The sequence below is a fragment of the Aotus nancymaae genome, unplaced genomic scaffold, assembly GCF_030222135.1.
Source record: "Aotus nancymaae isolate 86718 unplaced genomic scaffold, 86718_ANA_hifiasm-v0.15.2.pri h1tg000006l, whole genome shotgun sequence".
In the NCBI taxonomy this organism is placed as follows: domain Eukaryota; kingdom Metazoa; phylum Chordata; class Mammalia; order Primates; family Aotidae; genus Aotus; species Aotus nancymaae.
In genome coordinates, this window is record NW_026988417.1 from 35,542,501 (window position 1) to 35,563,190 (window position 20,690).

The 20,690-nt window shown below is 35.9% G+C and overlaps 1 long non-coding RNA gene across 1 annotated transcript; it reads left to right on the forward strand.

Annotated features, from left to right (window-relative positions):
• The first annotated feature begins 1,305 nt into the window (after positions 1-1,305).
• On the forward strand, positions 1,306-15,431 carry LOC135269683 (uncharacterized). Its single transcript, XR_010337932.1, has 3 exons — positions 1,306-1,354; positions 1,591-1,671; positions 15,350-15,431. It is a non-coding gene; the product is annotated as an uncharacterized LOC135269683 (long non-coding RNA).
• The last annotated feature ends 5,259 nt before the right edge of the window (positions 15,432-20,690 follow it).

Here is a 20,690-nt window from a genome sequence, read left to right on the forward strand (position 1 = left end):
TTCTTTTCATGGGTTTTTAAAATTTGGACTGAAATAATTTTTTTTCTATGGCTGAAGATATAACATTTAGGATGTGTTTGCTTCCTATCTTCAGTCATGAAGAGAGTGGCAGCCTGAGAGAAGAATAAAGCCACAACAAAGAGAAGCAGTAATAAGAAGAAGCAAGTTCTAATAGCATCCATGCCCTTCTTACAAGTATTTCTGAGAAATTTTTCCTATTGCTGAGGATGGTTCAAGTAGGTTTTCTGTCACTGACAAACACAGTGCATTAATGCACAATTAAATGTTATTAAGTGTCATTAAATCTCCTCATACTTTGTCTCTGTGATTTTTAGTTTATTTTTTTCTCTGTCAATTTCAACTCTTGATTTCTTGAGCTACCTCCTTCTTAGTTGGGAAGCCAATTAAACAAATCCATTATAATTGCATCTAAAATAAGTTCAGATGCACTTTGTGTGTGTGGACAGTTCCCTTTTAGAATTAGAATGCCTGAGAATTAGTGAGTGGATCTTGTGACAGCTATTTTGACAGTTTAGGGTCTTTTTTTCTTTTACAAGCCAAACTTTATTATGTGAGATATGTTAGGGTGATCCACTGTCCAGAGGGTTCCCAGGATGCAGGACTTTCAGTAGCATAACCAAAAAATGTCCTCGTACAATGGGCCAAGATGGCCATACTAATGCTGGAATTGACTTCTTGAAACTGTGACACATCATTGTGTACTTAAGTGCATAGGCTCTGGAGCTAGCTTCTCTGGGTGAAAATCCTGGCTTTGCTATTTAATGCACCATCTTGGTCAAATTTCTTTACCTGTTTTTACATCAGTTTTCTCCATCTGTAAAATGGCCATAATAATGATGTTTACCTCTTAGGTGTGTTTTGAGCATTAAGTTAGTTAATATATTTAGTCCTGAATATAATGCCTTCATTAATTTTAGTTGCTATTGCTATTCTTGTTATTGAGTGTTTAGTTGCTATGGCCAAATAGAAGGCAAAGAATTTAGAGTAAATCTGAGTACTGGACTCCCCACAAAGCTTGAGTAGGGCACATATCCTAAAACGCTCTGAGCTATTTCTCATATCCAGATCTTAGTTCTTCCATTAGATTTGCACAAAATATCGTTTTTGTTTTTTTTTTCTGGGAAAACATCGTTTTCCCCAATCTTCATGTTATCATTAAGCATTATTCTGCATTTGATGTATAAAATGAAGCTATGCATTTGCCCTTTAACTTTTCCTACTCTTTCCTTTCCCTATGTCAAGGCGTAAAGAAACAGGAAAAGGAGTAAGAAAAGGAGGAGAGAGAAACAATCACGTTGTCACGCAGTGTCACGGTGGTCATATCCTAGTCAGAGTAAGATTTGGTATTTGCCCTATATCTACATATAGGCAAGTTTTCACTTAATTTATATCCAATGGCTTTCTTTTAATTTATCCTTTCCTATAATGAATTTTTTAGAAGAATGTTTTATAGAATATAGCAGTTTTTAAAATATCAATAAAACATAAAAGACTATCTTTTTAAGTGAATTACAAATTCTGATCACAAAAACTAATAATAATAATAATGGCTCTTACCTTTTATTACAGGACTTAATGAGGGAAAAGCATACTGGATTAAATGCTTTACATATGTCAGAACTCATTTTTGCCCCTATAACACTTTCTAAGGTAAGTAAGCAGCCTTTTTATTTCATTTGCATAAAAGATAGAATTGTGAAATAAGTTGCAGCTCAGAGAAAATAAGCAATTTATCAAGTAATATAAATAGTATCAGCAGTAGTGTATGTGTTTTGTTTTATTTTACTCAGGCAAAATTAATAATTTTCTTATTGGTCATGTTCTAGTTCATGTTATGTTCTAGTTCTCTCATTCATCTAATCTTCCAGAGTTCCACGACTACAATTGCCTTAGAATGATATGAAATGGCATTTTTGTACTCTGTATCACCTAGATTTAAGTACCTAATGTTTCTTTTAGTCAGAGCAGGGAGTTTTTTAAGAATCTGCCAGCCAGTACCCCAGTGGTTCAGCTTATCTGTCTTACCATGTATTCTGTTCTGAAATTGTATTTTGGACCTAGTTAACTGACCCAATACTCTGTGACCTCAAACCTAAGTCCTTGATGCACACTCTGGTTTATCTCTGACTAAGTCTAACATTTTATTGAAACTCAGCCACATTCATTCATTGGCATGTCAACTATGACTGTTTTCATGCTACAATAGCAAAGTTGAGTACAATACTTGCAAAAGAGACCGTATGACCTGTAAAGTCTAAATTATTTACTATCCATGTCTTAACATAAAAAGTTTGCCAACCTTCACACTAGTCTTTCAACTCCAAACTCATTGACTACTTCTAATGGGGTTTTCCATTCACTATTTCTATACTCACTGTTTTTGCCTATAGTTGAGAAACCTGCCTGCTGACCCTCCTGGTTAAATCTCTTAGTTAAACCTCTTATAATTGACTCACATGTCTGTGTATACTCCATGTCCAGGTTACACTGGATCTGGATCATTGTAAAGCCTTATGTATGACATATTTTAATGAAGCAACTCTGTTTTGTCAGTCCACTTCTAATTAGCTCAACAAGAAGGTGAGATGAAATGCATTGGCACCCTACAGATAGGACAACGACAGCAGAGATAAGGGGTTGGGGTTGTCAATTATTTTTCTTCTCCCAACCACAAGTAAAATTTCTAACATATATTATGTTCATACTGTTTGTATTTCCTTGTTTTGAAATGATATTTACAACAGAAAAAGTACAGAGAATATTTCGGAGGGAGGCATGTTCTGACCTTTACTTTATATAAAAAGGAATAAGAGCAGAATTACAAATAAGACTCCAATATCTACACCCTTTCACAGGAGGATAGGCATTCACCAAGCAGGGAAGCGATTAGAAGATAATTGCTGTTATATCAAATTAGAGCATTCTGAAAATCATAGCTACAGCTGTAGAACTCCCACTGAAAATGAGCTAAAATTAAAAATTCGCACGTCTGTAACTGTGGCTTCCCATTGGTAGACTATATTTTGGATGCCTTGCCAAATGAGTACAGTTTGCATGATTGTTCTTTGAGGCAAGAAATTTTCCCTCTTCTGTTAACCCTAATTGGGCTAGTTAGAGCAGGGCTGGCTGTTGGTGACTAAGACAACTCCCTGAGACTTGGAGCCAGGCAATGAACTGTGCAACTAAAACCTGATGCTCATGGCTAGAAAGTATCATGCTTGGATGTTTCCAGAATAAGCACCAGAAGCCCCAAATTATTCCATAAAGACTCTGCTTCTGTAACTTTCTTATATATAATAACTTTGCTGGTAAAGATTATAGAAAGAGCAGGTTCCCACTTGAACTTAGGGAGCTTTCTATTCACTGAAAATTGAGAAAGCAGGGGAAGCAGCCACTTTATAATAAAGGATTTGTATTCCACTGCCATTGTTACCAGGGAGGGAGTGAAACACATTTTATTTCTGGTTTGATACGGAACTCTCCGTTAAAAACCTGAGCCTAGGAAGCAGCACCTGTTGTACATAAGTGATTCCCCTCCTGGTAGATTCAAACTGCTGGCCTGATTTTCTGATTACTTAAAGCTGTTTTTCCTACATCTGTCATAAGTTGTAACAAGATATTTAAAAGGATGTCTGACAACAAATGTGAAAAGCTATTTAGTCCCCAGTCTAGCTTTTCCAAATGGTAGTACATCGATCAGCTAGGCAGTTTAATGAATCTGCCATCTTGTATCAGCAGTTATTCTCTAAATTAAGCCATATTCCATATAAAAGCCTTATTGTTATTCAGGGCACTTCCCAGCTCCAGCTGTAAGACTGGATTAAATCAATATGTTCCTATGAGAAACCGCATGTTGGGGAAGGCAATGTTAAAATGCACAGGGTAACAATACAAGAAAAATACAGGATTTCATTTTACTAATGAAGTTCCAAGGTGTGTTTTCATATGCTTAGAATAGCCCTTTTCAAAGGCTCTTCCTTTGGAGTCATTGCCCCAAAATAATTTGTATAATCTGACTCACTGAAAACGAGAAGGTAGGATGCAAGTCAGCTAATGGCAGCGTATCTTACACCTGGCCTGGAATAATTGGTTAACTGAGCAAGCTACCCTCTTTCATCCAATGATACAAATACAGAATAAAGTTAGATTTTCTCCGCCATTGTCTCTGAATTTAGATTATGAACTCTAAGTGGCATTCTAATCCTGTTACAATTATAAGTAAATTAGAGAATAGCATAGATTTTATTTTTATGATAAACCAGCCTATGTTCAATTCTGGGATCTCCTATTTACTGTGTGCATGAACTCAACAAAGTCACTTAGCTCTTTTGTAAAATAGGTTACTACTTTCCTGTTTGCTTTACAATATTATTGTGTCTTTTACTCATTTTTTTTAATCTTCATGAGCTAGACTAAGGCCTGACACATGGTAGGAACGCTAAAAAGTTTTGTGGAATGAATTGAAGTGCTGTAAAACAATGTAAGGATCCACACTCCATGATGTATAATGTATGTGACATTTTTAGCCCAGGTTCTTCACCCTGTTCTATTTTTTCATCTTTTGTCATTTGATTCTGTAGCTTTTCTGCCAGTGACAAAGTGTGTTTCTTTACCCATTGTCTTCTGGCTTAGACATGGAATTAACAGAAAGTGTGTGCAAACAACAGTTTTCTAGGTAAGCCTAGGCCATCAGAAGCATTGCACATTTCAGCGTGCTCTCTTGCTTTCTGCCATTACTATGGTAGGCCAGGTCTCACTAACACAGGCCTCCATAACAACTGTTTCAGTACTGACTGAGTGGTTAAATTAAATATTAAAAGCTGAAAAAAATCAGTGCCCTATACAAAGGCTGAAATATAACAAAAGCCCGCCAAGAGTTTTGCCTAGGCCTTTCCTGAGCCTTAAAGCATGACAAAATAATGAAGGAATTCTTAACGAGATCCATTTAGGATTCAATAAGTTCTATTGGGGGCCTGAAGAAACTCTCCAGGCCTCCACAAACAAGTTTATTGGAGATCCGACAGCACTCCCCAAACCTCCAGGCTCCAGAGGAAGGTCTTCAGGACTCAGACCTTAGTTACAGATTAAAAGAAGTGAATCACTTATGTCTTTGAGTGAATGCACATTTGCTCATAGATATACAGCTTAGAAGGTATATAAGCTCTGGGAAACTTTGTAATTTTGAGTTGGTCTGGCAATAATTTCCAGGCCTTCTCCCTGTAACTGGTTACAGAAATAAAACTCTTTTCCTCCTCAGTTCATCTGCATGCCTTTATTGGGCCACTAGAAATAGCAGCCTGACCCTCAGTTTGGTCCGAGAATATTACCATGAGAACATAACCCAGCAAACTTACTAATCTAAAGCATATGAGAGACGTGGAAAATTTTCAAGCTGAACCTACAAGTTATAGCCTCCTAGCCAAGCCCAGACTGTATTAGCTGAACCCCTACTGCGCAAAAGCATGAGCAAAATACTTATTGCCTTGTGTCCCTGAAATTTTTGTAGTTATTTTTAAGGCAGTAACAGCTAACTAATATACCATGCAATGTAAATGCTTACCGATTGAATAGCTTGTAATGATACATTCTTAGAGAAGGAGAAGTGAACAAGACAAACATGGAATAGATACAGCCTAACTCTCAAGAGTTTAAAAGTCATTCTGTCTCCATGAAAAACTGTAAGAACTAATAGACAAATTCAGTAAAGTTACAGCATACAAAATCAACATACAAAATGAGTTGTGTTTTTATACATTCACAACAAAGCATCCAAAAATTACAAGAAAACAACCCCATTTATGATAATATTAAAAATAATAAAACACTCAGGAATGAATTTAACCAATGAGGTGAAATATCTGTATACTGAAAAGTGTAAAACACTGATAAAATAAATTGCGGAAGACACAAATAAATGCACAGACATTCCATGTTCACGAACTGGAAGAGTTAATATTGTTAAAATGACCATACTAACCAAAGTAATTTACAGATTCAACAAAATCCCTATCAAAATTCCTATGGTATTTTTCATGAAAATAAAAAAAAAATTCTGAAAATTAATGTGGAACTACAAAGACCCTATTGCCAAAGCAATCTCAAGAAAGAAGAACAAAGCTGGAAGTATCACACTTCTTAATTTCAAAATATCTTGCAAAGCTATAATAATCAAAACAAAATAGTTCTGGCATAAAAACAGACTATAGACCAATTGATCAAAAATAGAAAGCCCAGAATTAGTCACACATTTGTAGTCAACTAATTTTTAACAAACGCACCAAGTATACACGATGGTGAAAGGATAATCTCTTCAACAAATGGTGTTGGGAAAATTGGAATATCCACATGCAGAGAATGATATGAACCCTAATTAAGCATATACAAAAATAAAATCAAAATTAACTAAAAATGTAAGCATACCACTTGAAATCATAAATCTTCTAAAATAAAACATGAAGAAAAAAAGCTCCTTGACATTGGTCATGACAATTAATTCATGAATATGATGTAAAAACATGGACAACAAAAGCAAAATAAACACATGGAACTGTATCAAGTTAAAAATTCTCTTCATAGCAAAGGAAACAATAAAATGAAACCTATGGAATAGGAGAAAATATTTCCAAATCATATAACTGATGACAGTATGCTAACAGCCAAAATATACAAGGAATTCTTACAACTCAATAGCAAAAAAATAAATAATCCAATTAAAAAATAGGTTAAGGACCTGGAAAGATATCTTGCCAAAAAAGATATACTAAAAGGCTAACAGGTATAATAAAAGGTATTCCTTTAAGTAGTTACTAATCATCAGGAAAATGCAAATAAAAGCCACAATGAGATACTGCCTTACAACTGTCAGGATGGTTATTATCAAAAAAAAAAAAAAAAAAAAAGATAACAAGTGTTGTGAGAATGTGGAGAAAAGGGAATCCTTATACACTCTTGGTGGGAATATTAACTGGTGTAGCAACTGTGGAAACAGTATGAAGATTCTTCAAAATTCAAAAGTAGAACTACTATAAGATTCAGCAATCCCACTACTGGGTATATTTCCAAAGGAAATAAAATTAGTATGTCAAGAAGATATCTGCACTTGCAAATTCATTGCTGTTTATTTACAATAAGCAAGATATGGAAACAACCTAACTGCCCATTGATGGATAAATGAAAAAAGAAAATTTGTTATATGTACATATGCAGTGGAATATTATTTGGCATTATAAATTGAAGAATATACTGTCATTTCTGACAACATAGATGAACCTGAAATATGTATACTAAGTGAAATAAGGCAGGCACAGAAAGACAAATACTGTATGATATCACTTAAATGTGGAAAATGAAATAGTCAAACTCATAGAAATAGTAGAATGGTAATTCCAAGAAACTGGGAGGTGGGAAAATGTGGAGATGTTGACCAAAGTGTATAAACTTTTATAAGTTGGATAAAATCTGGAGATCTAATGTACAGCATGGTGACTATAGTTAATAATGTACAGTGTATTTGAAATTTTCTAAGAGAATAAATCTTGCATATTCTCATCACATAAAGTTAAGAGAGGTAATTATGTGAGGAGATAGATATGTTGATCAGCCTGACTGTGGTAATCATTTTACAATATACACCTATACCAAATATTCACACTGTATGCCCTAATATATACGTAATTTTTATTGGTCAGTAAGAACTCAATAAAGTTGGAAAGAAAGAAAAGTTATTGTGGATATGACAAATACATGTCATTGCAATAATACAACACTAGAAAGAGCATAGGAAATATACTATGAAATCAAAAATGGCAAAGTGGTAGTAATAAGAGAGTCAGGGAAGATTCATTCATTCAGCAAATACCTATACAATGCTTACTCCTATTTTGTACTGAGTACAGAAGAAATGGTGGTTTGCAAAGCAGATTCATTGTCTACCCTCATGGAGTTTATTGTCTAGTTTATGCAAAGAAGAGATAGTGTTTGAGCCTGTACAAGGAAGATGAGCTTATTTTCCCCATTTGTAAAGATGGAGGAGTTACTATTTAAGCATAATAGACAATTTGTATCCAGCAGCAGCACAGAAGTTTGATGAGGTGATCTAAGATGAGAGAGGGTGGGTACCTTCATTGGCATATATAGTTGAAGATCCAAGTTCTCAGAGCTCCTTAATCAAATGCCCAATTTAACTTTAATTTATGGTTACTAAGAATATAAGTGAATGCCCAGAATGCCCCTGAGATGTTCACTAAAGCATCTAGACCTCTAAATCTTTTTTTCTGAACTTTAGTGTCATAATTCCATACATTCTCTGCCATTTCTATTTTCCTTCTTAAGTGTTAACCTTATTTTCACAACTAAATTTTAAGCTTGTTTCATGTTTTCCAGCACCTACTATATGCCAAGCACGGGGAGTGTAGCAATGAACCAAGCAGATACAAACTTCTGTTCTCAAGGAGCTAAAGTACAGTAAGATAGTGAAGAAACAAAGTCAATTACGAGTACATTATATAATACGTCAGAAAGTGATACGTGTTATAGAGAAAAATAAAACATAGAAATAGGAAACTCTGATGAAGCATAATATTAAATAGTGTAGCCAGAAAAATGCTTATTAAAATGTTGATTTATTTTCTGTAGAAAGTAAGGAAGCAGGTCATAAGGATGTGTGAGAGGAAAGCATGCCAGAGAGAGAACAGCAAGGACAAAGTAAGGTGGAACCATATTTAACTGATCAAGCAACAGTTAGAACATCAGCCATGCAGAGAGAGTGGGGAAATAATTCATGATGTTCATGCTATCCGAATGAATGGGGGCTAGATCCACACGTGGGCACTGTGTGGATTTGAGCTATTGCTCTAAATTAAAAGTGAAACCATTATGGGTTCTTAGGCAGGAAGGTTCATGATCCGCCATTTTAAGAGGCTCCATGTTGATAATAGAAGTATAAGCACAGTTTGGAGACTATCATCTATCATCTGGGTGGCAAAAGAGGGAGGCTTAGATATGGGTAGTAGCAGCGAAAGGGTTGAAAAAAAGTCAGTGCTCAGTATATTCTGAAGGTAGAGTCAACAGAATTTGATCATAAATTGAATATATGCTGAAAAGAATACAGTCAAGACTCAGTTTACCATGTCTAGCCTGGGTAGATGGAAATATAGAGTTGCCAATTACTGAGACAGAGAAAGCTGTGGGATGAACAGCTTTCATGGAGAATATTAGAAATTTAACTTTAGACATATTAGGTTTAAGATACTTATCTCCAAGTGGGGATGTAAAGTCATCAGTCAAAATTATTATTCCAGGGTTCAGGGAAGAGATTCATACTGGAGACATAAATTTGGAAGTTGTTGGCATATTGGTAGAATTTAAGGCCATGAGACTAGATGAGATCAACAAATATGGAACTGAGGTAGAAAACAGAAAATGTCTTAGGACAGAGCTCTGGAAATTTCACATTTTAAAATCAGAGAGATTAGAAGTAACCAAAAAGAAGATGAAGAAAGAGCTGTCTGTGAAGTGAAAGGAAAAAGTGTAGAGTGTGGTATGATCGGAAAGCCAAGAATCAATCAATGATCAGTTGGGTCAAATGTTGCTGATAGTTCAAAGTGAAACGGGACAGTAGCATCAAGGGAGTGTTTTGCATTTACAGTAAGATGATGGCATGTTTGTGAGCTGAAGGGAAATAGTCACTAGGAAGAAAAAAATAGGATGCAGGAGAGGCGATGGTTAACTGCTAGAGCTATGTCTTTGAGTAGCCAAAAGGGGATGGGACCTTGAGAGTCGTTGCCTATGTCTGTATTTCCTGGGCCTACACAAGGCTCATTGGAGTTCAAAATACTTGTTGGCAGACCAATTTCTTCCATGGGAAAAAAAAAAAAAAATCAATAAGAGGATAAGACTAAAAAAGAACTCTTTAGAAAATAAATTCATTATCGACTACTTGCCAGGTATATGAACAAATGCCTTCAGCTTCCTTGTAATGTAGATGTTAAAAAAAAACATCATTGTATCTTCCCCCAGTATCAGGGCACAAATTCTCCTATGGAACATAATGTAATTTTAAGAAAAATGATGCATTTTTCTAACTAGTTATTCATGATACTATAAATATCTAAAGCTAATCACCATCATGTTGAGTACTGTTATACAAGTTGATGAATATTAATTACTAATTAGTATGCATCTAGATTTCAGTGTTCACATGGAACATCCACATAAAAGGATAAAACAAAAATCCATACCAGAAATTGAATTACTTTTTTTATTACCTAATTTTATCAAACTCTAGCCCCACTATAATTTGTGTCTCAAATGCAGATTTCTTCTTCATTTTATTCTTATCTGATTGATCACATTGAAATGAAAAAGAGTAACATTACTGCATCTTAAAATAGCAATATTTTCCATGGTAAATAATCGCGACTAAATGTTTACTTCTATGACTATTTTGGCATCTGGGAAAATGTGAGAGGTTTTTTTTTTTTTTGCAATATCTCCACATTGCTCAAATCCTTCTGGCCCACTCTAAAGGGATCTATAAAAACCTTTCAAGAGAAAAGGCACTACTAAGAATCTCTACAGGTTGAGTGCACTTTATACCTTTTAAAATGTTTTTAAATAATGTCCTCTCTGTTGATTGGATCTTCATAACTTTCCTGGGCCTCAGGAGCCAGCCAAAGAGGATCTGAGAGCAGCTGTTAGAGTAGGAGCCAAAGATTTATCAAGAGTGCCTGCCGGGGAATTACGCTTTGGCAAGTAGAGTTGAAGTCTTAGGTTATGGGATAGTTACTGCAATTTGCTTAATCAGCAGCTGTACCAGAGAAGTGGGTGGGTTGTTGATGTGAGATGCCATACTCAGAAGTGTTTCTGAGAAAGGGAAGCCTGGGCTGAACCCAGAGAGGTGTAGGTTGTAAAGAAAGAGGCTCAGATTCTCTCCCTCTATCTAAATTTTTGTACGTGGAAGATTCCAAAGCTCTTAGAAATTGCTTCTGATAAGCATAATAGGAGGTGGTTTCTTTGTTGACGAAATGCTCAAAGGTGCTTGACAAAGAGTTCACTATACTGCTACTGAGTTGTAACTAACATCAAACACGATTTTGTCTCCTGCAATTTCCTCCCTGAAATTTAAAGATAGTTCTATGGTATGTTTTACTAATTTTAATTTTGAAAACTTCAACAGAAATTTTTTTCGAATATTGAGTCAAAGTATTCAAAGAGATTAAATTTGTATTCAGTTTCTTACTTTTTTACAAAGAATGTAGTCAGCTATGAAAGTAGTTAAACGATGTCTGTGAATTTATTCTGTAATTTTAAACATTTTCATGAATTTTAAAATGCCAGATTTTTTCCAAGCTGTAAAGGAAGAACCCTAGTGTTTTGATTGTCCATCTTTATGTTCCTGCATGAACATGGTCTGTCTGCTTGTTCTGAGAGGAGATCCAATAAATAGACAGATTGGGAAAGAAGGTAGTTTATTTCTGCAGCGGGTCACAGGGAAAATGTCAGAGTAACTCACCAGACCAACTCAAAGCTACAAGTTTTTCTCCAGGGCTTATATACATTTTAAGCTCTATACCTACATGTAGAAGGGCACCTACAAGCAGGAGTGTTTCATTCCGTCTATATCTAATCTTTTTTTTTAATTGCATTTTAGGTTTTGGGGTACATGTGAAGAACATGCAAGATTGTTGCATAGGTGCATACGTGGCAGTGTGATTTGCTGCCTTCCTCCCCTTCACCTATATGTGGCGTTTCTCCCCATGCTATCTCTCCCCAACTCCCCAACCCCCGCTGTCCCTCCCCTATTTCTCCCCAACAGACCCCAGTGTGTAGTGCTCCCCTCCCTGTGTCCATGTGTTCTCATTGATCAACACCTGCCTATGAGTGAGAACATGTGGTGTTTGATTTTGTGTTCTTGTGTCAGTTTGCTGAGAATGATGGTTTCCAGGTTTATCCATGTCCCTACAAAGGACGCAAACTCATCATTTTTGATGACTGCATAATATTCCATGGTGTATATGTGCCACATTTTCCCTGTCCAGTCTATCATCGATGGGCATTTGGGTTGGTTCCAGGTCTTTGCTATTGTAAACTGTGCTGCAATGAACATTCGTGTGCATGCGTCCTTATAGTAGAACGATTTATAATCCTTTGGATATATACCTAGTAATGGGATTGCTGGGTCAAATGGAATTTCTATTTCTAGGTGCTTGAGGAATCGCCACACTGTCTTCCACAATGGCTGAACTAATTTACACTCCCACCAACAGTGTAAAAGTGTTCCTATTTCTCCACATCCTCTCCAGTGTCTGTTGTCTCCAGATTTTTTAGTGATCGCCATTCTAACTGGCGTGAGATGGTATCTCAATGTAGTTTTGATTTGCATTTATCTAATGACCAGTGATGATGAACTTTTTTTCATATATTTGTTGACCTCATGTATGTCTTCTTTTGTAAAGTATCTGTTCATATCCCTCGCCTACTTTTGAATGGGCTTGTTTGTTTTTTTCTTGTAAATCTGTTTTAGTTCATTGTAAATTCTGGATATCAGCCCTTTGTCAGATGGGTAAGCTAAAAAATTTTTTTCCTATTCTGTTGGTTGCTGATTCACTCTAATGACTGTTTCTTTTGCCGTGCAGAAGCTGTGGAGTTTGATTAGGTCCCATTTGTCTATTTTGGCATTTGTTGCCAATGCTTTTGGTGTTTTGGCCATGAAGTCCTTGCCTATGCCTATGTCCTGAATGGTTTTGCCTAGATTTTCTTCTAGGGTTTTTATGGTCTTAGGGAAGCATTCCCTTTGAAATCTGGCACTAGACAAGGATGCCCTTTCTCACCACTCCTATTCAATATAGTACTGGAAGTTCTAGCCAGAGCAATCAGGCAGGAAAAAGAAATAAAGGGTATTCAAATAGGAAAGGAGGAAGTCAAATTGTCTCTCTTTGCAGACAACATGATTGTATATCTAGAAGACCCCATCATCTCAGCCCAAAATCTCCTGAAACTGATAAGCAACTTCAATAAAGTCTCAGGATACAAAATCAATGTGCAAAAATCACAAGCATTCCTATACACCAATAACAGACTTAAAGAGAGCCAAATCAAGAATGAACTGCCATTCACAATTGCTAAAAAGAGAATAAAATACCTAGAAATACAACTAACAAGGAACGTAAAGGACCTCTTCAAGGAGAACTACAAACCACTGCTCAACGAAATAAGAGAGGATGTAAACAGATGGAAAAACATTCCATGTTCATGGTTAGGAAGAATCAATATCATGAAAATGGCCATACTGCCCAAAGTAACTTACAGATTCAATGCTATCCCCATCAAGCTACCAATGACCTTCTTCACAGAACTGGAAAAAACGACCTTAAACTTCATATGGAACCAAAAGAGAGCCCACATAGCCAAGTCAATTCTAAGCAAAAAGAACAAAGCAGGAGGCATCACACTACCAGACATCAAACTATACTATAAGGCTACAGTAATCAAAACAGCATGGTACTGGTACCAAAACAGAGATATAGACCAATGGAACAGAACAGAGGCCTTGGAAGCAACACAACATATCTACAACCATCTGATCTTTGACAAACCTGACAAAAACAAGCAATGGGGAAAAGAGTCCCTGTTTAATAAAGGGTGTTGGGAAAACTGGCTAGCCATATCAGAAAGCAGAAACTGGACCTCTTCCTGACACCTTACACTAAAATTAACTCTAGATGGTTTAAAGACTATATCTAATCTTTAACTAGGGTCTGGGATCTGGAAAATTTTCTTGAGAGCCTTGGAAAGTTTCTTAATCTTAAATGGACCGTGGTATGATGTGTATGTGTAAGAATTCTTTTATTATTCTATCAGACTTTAGGGTCTGGAAAAACCCAGGTAGGGTCTAAATGGGTTTGTTTCCACATTCCAGCCCTCCTACTCAGGCACCCCTTTCTCCAGTTCTTTAATGTTTAACTTACACATTCATCAGAATTACATTGATAGTAAAGTTTTAGTGGAAACTGGCTGCTCTGGCTGCTAATGCAAACCTGGCCTGCCACAATTATACATATGGAATACTATTTGTCTTTAATGTAACATTTAGTGTGCTTGTAGATTTTCTTTCTTTCTCTCTTTCTCTGTGTGTGTGTGTGTGTTTTATAAATGTAACTTGAAGAATGATATGTGATCCAAATCATTAATCTATTAATTAAAAAGGTGGCTATATTGTAGTAGCAAATAAAGTTGGCTTAGAACTGAATTAGTCTCTAGAATGACTATAAAAATCTTAGCCTGTAACCAGACAAAGAGATACTCAATAACATGTTAGTTTTCTTCAAGTTTCATTAGGTCACAAATCTACCTTTTTCTACAGTTATCTGTGTGTTATAGTAACAGTTCAACCCACATCAAGGCAGAGGCCTTCCTCCAATTGCATCTTTGCTGCATAATGTAATAATATCCATGTTCTCCCAAGCCAGATAAGCCCCCTTAACCCATTGACCTCTGTTATTACTTTACTTGCTCCCATGATGCTTTTCCATTTTCTCTCTGAAAAGCAAAAGCATTAACAAGAACATGTTTAAATTACAAAAAGCATTGCTCAATATTAGCCAATTTCCTGTGAAAATCTTCCCAAAGAAAGCCCAGGAAATTGCAATCACTTAAACACACTCAGAGACTCCAACATGTTTGTGACTAAAATGTGTTTATATTTCTGTCTGTCATCTTTTTAGCTATTTTAATTCAGGGAATGCTCTGTTTTACTGCAAAGAAATTAATTTGGGGCCAAGTTCCTTCTATTATATATATATTTTTTTACTCCCCATTATAGTACATATACTCCCTAAAATGACTATTTAATAAATAATCTTACTTAAATGACACTACCTAGTGTTTCCTAAAGTTTTCTGAAGATAAGAATCACCTGGAGTGTTCTTTATGAGGTGAATTCCTGGGCCCCCAACCCAATACATTGAATCAGAATTTCCAAGGAAGAAAGCTTTCTCAATGCTTCTCATTAGGAAAGTTTGAGAAACTCTAATTCATCATGGAAAAATGATGAATCTGCTTCCACCAACCCAAAAAGGCTAAAGTTATAGAACAAATAAATAAAATGTCCATTTATCTCTATTTTGTTGAATTAAAAAGAAAATACCCCCACAATGCAAACAATGAAAATTTCCTTTCCAAACTTCAGAGGACTTCCTTCAGAGGAAGTTTGAAAAGAAAAAAGTGAGAAAGAAAGAATATGTTACCTAATAAATTTGTCTGTGCTGGGGATATGTTGAGAAGTCGAGATTGCTACTGCTTGGTGAGCTTTATTTTCTCTGTGAAAAAGGAATATGCAGCCATCTGCTGAGGGAAAGACATGGAGCCATCAGGGACTCAAGGAGTATGGTGAAGTTTAGACCTATCTGAGGGGAGTGAGAGAGGGGACAGGTAAGAAACATGGAGAAGAATGCAGAGTGATTGGTGAGTACTCTTCTGACAAAGCAATCCGAGAACCGGTACATATTATGACGAATTTGTTTATATACTGGCCATTATGGCTCCAGAAAACTAACCAGAATGGTATATTTCCTAATAAGAGCTAACAGATATGGGAGGCAGCTTTCAAGATGGCTTCCAGTGATTCTTGCTACCTGACAATCCTCTCCCCTTGTTTGCGGATTGGGCTTACTGATTCACTTCTAATGAATATAATATGACAGAAGTAATGGAATATCACTTCCAAGATTAGATTATAAAAAGACTGTAGCTTCCAGTTTGGGTCTTTCTCTGACTCTCTTTTAGATTGTTCATTCTGGGGAAAGTCAGCTGCCAGAGAACCATGTAGAAAGGCCAAATGAGCGAGCTTAGAATTCGATTTTTTTGAATCCTAGCAACAACTTCGTAGCCATATTTAAGAGCATTCTTCAGCTCCAACTGAGTATTGAGATGGCTGCATTTCTAATCAGCAGCTTGACTGAAACCACGTGACAGATGTTAAGCCAATAATGGCAACAAGCTAAGTTACATCTGGCCTTCTAACCCACAGAAATCATGAGATAATAAACGCGTGTTGCTTTAAACCACTAAATTCTGAAGTAATTTGCTATATCACAATAGATAACTCATACAATATGTATGTAAAGACAATTAGGAAGACAAAAGAAATGACAAGACATTGAGCCTTAACTGTATTGAATATTCTTTGCAATTGTTAATTCTGTTTCTTTACTTTTAAAAAACATTTTCATGGTTGAGTGATAATGTTTTAGTCATTAAATGTATAATTCAATTTCTTATTTATAAGGCAGGTAATGTATTGTTATCTTTATTTTTTTCTTCAGGTGAAAAAAATTTGGCCTGTTACGCCTTCTATACTCTTATATTAAAGCACTGATGAAGAAAAACTGTTAGAACTAAAAGCAGGGAATGAAAGAAATAATCTATTTCTGATATGTTCTAAATCTTTAATTCTTTATCCATAGCAATAATACTAAGACAATTACCCCTTAGTAAGGACAACTATAATAATGTATTTCTTCAGTATATAGATTTATAAATTTAAAACATTCATATTGTTTTGAATCTCTAAGTCTCTAAAACAGAAGCATTTTTTACTCTGTATGTTAGTCAATCAGTTGATTAATCAAAACTTGTTGTTTCGTATATGCAGTGATGTTTATAAAAATAGCATGTACATATAAGATATGCACCTTGTCTTCTGTATGTTAAAGAAAATGAAATTAATAATTGTCCTCAAAATTTCAAGTTGATAGACGAAGGAAAATTCAGGCACAACATGATATATTAATATTTTTACATATAGCTCTTCAGTCTATCACTTACCTAATTTAGATAATGTGATTTCCTGAACTTAGCCTGAATATTAATAGACTCTCATCCATTACATCAGAGATACTGATTAGATTGGCTTGAAGAATGAGTGGTCTTTAGAACTATAAATATTTATTCACTAGCTATTTATATTAACATAATGCCCTTATGCATCCTTTGTGCTCGTAGGTCTTCAGAAATTATCCTTGACACTTGATTTATGCAATAAAAAACACAGACTTCATAGGGTATATTGTAATAGTATATGCACACACACACACACACGCACACAGAGTTTTGCATTTTAGAATTGTAATTTGTCTGCTCTTAAAAAATAATAAAAGGAATTTTTTGTTTATAATATAGAATATAAAAATGTATTTCTTAAAATTAATCTACTAATTATATAAGCTACCAGAACTTTGAATAGCAGCAGTTGATTTTCTACATAATAATGGCAAAAAAAGGAGCAATTTTTGTGAAGTAGAACATCAATAGAAACAAGAAGATGCAACCTTGTGTTTGACTAATCAGTTAAAGGCAGTAAAAATGAAAAAGAAGCCTTAATTGTGAAAATTAATTTGTGAAAGTTATTAATAAGTGGGACAAAAGCCAATCTAATTATATGTCTTCTTTAGATGACTGCAACTGACAAATTTGGTTTATCAAATATCTACTTGAAAAATATCCTAATTTTTATTTAAGTTTGATATAATCTACTCAGTTGCATTATAAAACGGTATACTGAGTTTTAAACAGTTTCATTTATATGCATTTTAGGTTTTGGGGTACTTGTGAAGAACATGCAGGACTGTTGCATAGGTACATACATGACGATGTGGTTTGCTGCCTCCATCCTCATCACCTATAGCTGGCATTTCTCCCCATGTTATCTCTCCCCAACTCCCTACTCCCCACTGTCCCTCCCCTAGTCCCCCCACAACAGAGTTTTAAACAGTTTCAAAAGATATTTTATATTGGAATCACTGTTTATAGTTACCTCGTGACATCATTTTAAAATTTTAGAGCTTGATGAAGTTAATTTATCAAATAACTTGAACAAGGTCAACTGACTCTTGCATCATTTTAGGTGATTTCAGTTTGGAAAGAGGCAATAATATATGTATTCACATGAGCACACACAATGCACATGTATATACACATGGGCACGCAAGACCCCACACACAAGCCCACATACATATATCACACACACAAGACAGCAGCAGACACCTCACATCTCAACACAGGTTGCTTTAGAGCTCAAGGCTCAGCCCAAAGCAGTATGCACCTGCAGATGACTGTCCAAATTGGGGAACTTCAGATCCTGCTGGGGACAAGTCTGTGTTACTCAGGCTTATACCAACACAATGGAACAATTTAGACTATCTATTCACCTCCACTTAAAGAAATGCTAGTAACTATAAAACTCTTCTTCCTTTGAAACAAATTCATGCTTCCTTGGATATGAGGGGGAAGAGAAAAATAGTGCTCTAGTCTTCCAGGATTCAGTAAAATATTTTCTCTCAACAGTTTCCTTTATAACACTTGTATATTGTCATATTCCTTTAAAAATGTGTCTAGATAATTTTTTGCATTAGATTATAATATTTTTGACTTCACTTTTTATTCTATACGCTGTTTTGAAATTTGTATCTAATGTCATACAACCAGCTAACAATTCTGTTGACATTTCTTAGCTGTGAATCTCTAGGAGATATATTCATCTCTATGCTAAACACAAGGTCTAGATTCCCAAACACTTGTTAGAAGCATCCATTGCAAAGTACTGGAAGAAGTGTTGTAAAAAAGCTCAAACCAAATTATCACCTGGCTTTTCTACTTTTATCCCTGGCTCCCATTTTTCTTATATATGACCATTTTTCTCAAACAGTGGCAAAATCTTTGATTCTTCATAGTCTTTAATCTGTATTTTCTTCTCCAGCCTACTGACAATCTTTGTATATGCCTGTGTTATTTTTTACCTTAACTATTTTAATCACCTTCTAAGTGGCCTCTTTTCCTGCAGTATCAGCTCCTTCTGCTTATCCTCCACATTACCAGGCAAAATCATTTATCTCACTGCAGATCAGAACATGTCCCTTTCCTACTTGGAAAAGTCTTCCATGGTCCATCATTATTTCCATAATAACACAGAGTGTGGCAAATAATTTGTTTTATGATCTTGTCCTTCTGACTCCCACACATATCTTGCCATGAAAACCAGTTGCTGTGTCTTGCATGCAATGCGTGCTCTCACAGAACCTAAATTCACACACAGTGCTGTATTTCCTTGTTGAACCACACCTTTTTGGGAAAAATCAGATCCTGGGGACTCAAGAATCTTTTCAACCCTCCTTATTCCCATTGAGCAAATGGAGCTCTATGCATTCATCTTCCTGCTTCTGTGGCATTTTCAACATACCAAAATTAAAAATTTGTTTTCTATTGGTCTGTACAGGTCTTGAGAAGAGTTGTTGTTGTTTTGGTCTTGAAGCTGTATTGATTTTTATTTAACACTTTCTCTATACTTATCTTAAAAACAAGTACGTAACGGGAGAAATTTATTACTAAGCAAGAGTAAACCATGTAAAATTCAGACATTTAACCACGAGTAAGCTTCTCACATGCGGGCTTTCATTCCCATGCTCTCTCATCTTTCTCTTGCTTCACCTCAGAATTTATTTTATTTTCTCTACTGCTTAACAAGCTTCTGCACATAATGAGGAACATGCGGGCGTGATTTCACTATGTTGGACTATTATTGTTGAGGCTCAGAAAACAATACCCCAATATGAAAGCCTCAGCATCAGTCTCAAAAGCGTGAGTTTTTCTCTGCCCTCCATCTCTGAGTTCCATTCTCCCCTGAGACCAGCCGTAGAAACTAGAATCTCTCTTCCCCAAGGGGTTATATACAGACCAGAACCTCTTTTCCCAAAGCTAACCATACAGTCTAAAAATATTACACTAATTTTCTTTTTGCTCCATCTGTATAAAAACTGGTCATAAAGAAATTATCGGATCTACCTTGTTTGACTATAGGTCATAAGACCCTTATTCCAGAGAGGGTCCTGCCCCACACCCAGAAGGAAGGAAGACATGCTCAGAGAGGCCAAGAATCTGAACAGACAGGCTTTGCTGGGTTTTCCCACTTTGTCTATAAGCCTTAGACCATACTCTTGTGAAAGGAAAATATTTTCAGCCCCCAAAATCACTAAGGAAATCTCAAGCTGGAAACTGCTTAGAACCAACCTGCTTCCCATTCTATTCAAACTCTGCTCACTGAGACAGATGCATATCTGATTGCCTCCTTTGGAAAGGCTAATCAGAAATGTATCTATGACCTGGACACTCCCTCCCCACTCCGAGTCTTTCTACCCTTGCTTCAAGATGTCCCGCCTTTCCAGACTGAACCAATGTACTTGTTACATATATTAATTGATATCTCATGGTCTCCCTAAAGTGTATAAAACCAAGCTACACCCCAGCTACACTGGGGTGTCATCAGGACTTCCTGAGGCTTTGTTACGGCTGTGTCCTCAACCTTGGCAAAATAAACTTTCTAAATTAACTGAGACCTGTCTCCGGTTTTCTGGGTTCACACTCTCTATTCTACATGACCGTCTATACTTTGTTGAACCCAAGCACAAAGACAGAAAATTGCCACTGTATCTTTGGTCCTACCTTCTGAAGGTATACACCCAATGGGTCACCTTCCCAACTGCCTAGACAAGAGCCAATTTATTAAGACAGGGGAATTGCAATTGTGAAAGACCAGTTCACCCAGAGTCAGCTGTGTGAAAGACTGGGGTTTTGTTTTTTTCTCAAATCAGTCTCCTTGAGCTTTCAAGGATGGAAGT